At 43.4% G+C, this 2,500-nt stretch overlaps 1 protein-coding gene and 1 long non-coding RNA gene across 2 annotated transcripts in view; one reads left to right on the top strand and one right to left on the bottom strand.

Annotated features, from left to right (window-relative positions):
- LOC113657299 overlaps positions 1–2,500 on the top strand; it is a 1,727,325-nt gene that overhangs the window by 754,522 nt on the left and 970,303 nt on the right. The window lies entirely within an intron of this gene.
- Positions 1–2,500, bottom strand: part of LOC125146171 — a 1,103,650-nt gene that overhangs the window by 581,056 nt on the left and 520,094 nt on the right. The gene's annotated exons all lie outside the window — the stretch shown is intronic.

A 2,500-nucleotide genomic window follows, 5' to 3' on the forward strand; every position in this document is an offset into this window, starting at 1 on the left:
CCGGGGTAAGAACACAGAGTGTGATATCGGATGGCGTCTTAGTGGAAGCAGAGCAGCGCAGCTAATCCGATCTGTGTGTCGCATTTCAGCATGTCTGATACTAATGCAATCCGGAGTAAGACATGTCGTCTGTCTCATCTCTCGCACTTTACAGCAGCATGTGATGCTCGCTATCACGTTAACAGCGTTTAGTGTGATCGGGACACGACCCATCGCTCTGACAACAAATAAAAGCATTTACACTAAAGTGTGTTCAGCCTCCTGCCTCTGCACTGACACTCAAGCACACACACACACACACACACACACACACACACACACACACACACACACACACACACACACACACACACACACACACACACACACACACACACACACACCTTTCACTGATATAATTATCAGTGCTGGTAAGTAACATTATGCTGCACATTAACCACAGAAACCAGAATGAAACCACTAAATAAAAATTTCTGTTATTTTTTAAAGTGGGAATAAACCAAATGTCCCAAATATGTAACATGTTACTCGTCCCCTCAGCGGTCTCTCTTTATTCTCTCAGCTCTAAACACTCGTCCCCTCAGCGGTCTCTCTTTATTCTCTCAGCTCTAAACACTCGTCCCCTCAGCGGTCTCTCTTTATTCTCTCAGCTCTAAACACTCGTCCCCTCAGCGGTCTCTCTTTATTCTCTCAGCTCTAAACACTCGTCCCCTCAGCGGTCTCTCTTTATTCTCTCTTTATTCTCTCAGCTCTAAACACTCGTCCCCTCAGCGGTCTCTCTTTATTCTCTCAGCTCTAAACACTCGTCCCCTCAGCGGTCTCTCTTTATTCTCTCAGCTATAAACACTCGTCCCCTCAGCGGTCTCTCTTCATTCTCTCTTTATTCTCTCAGCTCTAAACACTCGTCCCCTCAGCGGTCTCTCTTTATTCTCTCAGCTCTAAACACTCGTCCCCTCAGCAGTCTCTCTTTATTCTCTCAGCTTTAAACACTCGTCCCCTCAGCGGTCTCTCTTTATTCTCTCAGCTCTAAACACTCGTCCCCTCAGCGGTCTCTCTTTATTCTCTCAGCTCTAAACACTCGTCCCCTCAGTAGTCTCTCTTTATTCTCTCTCTTTATTCTCTCTTTAAGTTAATAAGAGAAAAGTTTCAGCTTGTCATGTCACTGAGAAACACAAAGAAGTGTAAACTCCTCTGATGTGGAGTGTGTTCTGTTCACATCCCTGTGAATGAGCTGTTACTATAGAAACCATATCAGAGTCACTACATTAATATAAAGCTGTACTACAGTCAGAGCTGCTGATAGACAGAAATAATTAACACCTGAACACCAATCAGATTTAAACACCACTGTGTACTTTGTTGTTTACTTACTGTTTGGAGTGTGTGTGTGTGTGTGTGTGTGTGTGTGTGTGTGTGTGTGTGTGTGTGTGTGTGTGTGTGTGTGTGTGTGTGCTGTAGATGAGAGGAAACTAGGAGTTTCAGCACTAATGATGAACAGATTTAACACACATAAACACACACCAGAGAAGTGATCTGCGCTCCTTCACTCCTTCAGAGAGGATCAGAGTGTGTGTCCACCGCACTGCCCTCCCCCTTCACACACACACACACACACACACACACACACACACACTGGTCCTAATGGATTTTATCAGGATAAAGTCCCTCGGCTGCTCTGCTATTCCTTTTGAAATGTTTTTTCCCGCAGCAGCAGCCCGAGGCGACGGCCTTCACACATCACAATGAGATTAATATAAACACGTCCGAGCGCTCGCTGCAACTCAACACTCAGGTGCCATCCGACCTCTGAAATATAAATACAGCTTTAATATTCCACACAGCTGGCACTCTGAGTGTGTGTGTGTGTGTGTGTGTGTGTGTGTGTGTGTGTGTGTGTGTGTGTGTGTGTGTGTGTGTGTGTGTGTACAAGTACAGTTTAGTGAAAATCCTCAGCACAGTCTAACAACAAGCTTACAAAATATGATTCTAGGTAATTATAGGTGTGTAAGAACACTATCACACACACACACACACACACACACACACACACACACACACACACACACACACACACACACACACACACACACTAAATACACTTGTGTTACACTGTAGTAAATCAAATAAATTAACACAAATTATAAAGAGGTTATGCACACACATTACATAGTAATGTTACATAGTATACACCACACACACACACACACACACACACACACACACACACACACACACACACAAAGATATATATATATATAAGTCTGTAACTTACAGAAGCAGTGTTTCATTAGAGACATAAAGGCACTTGTGTACGCCGCTCTGGATAGGAGTCTGATCCATGCTGTAAATGTAAATGCTACATATTTACCTGTCTGACTGTTTAATTATTAATATAATTATTCTATAATTTACATCTCGTCTGAAAATGTTCCGACTTTTGTGTGTTTTCTGTTAATCAGCAGAAGGGAACTGATTCTCTGCTGCAGCGTGAATCCTGTCG

The sequence above is a fragment of the Tachysurus fulvidraco genome, chromosome 13 (genome assembly GCF_022655615.1).
Source record: "Tachysurus fulvidraco isolate hzauxx_2018 chromosome 13, HZAU_PFXX_2.0, whole genome shotgun sequence".
NCBI classification, from domain to species: domain Eukaryota; kingdom Metazoa; phylum Chordata; class Actinopteri; order Siluriformes; family Bagridae; genus Tachysurus; species Tachysurus fulvidraco.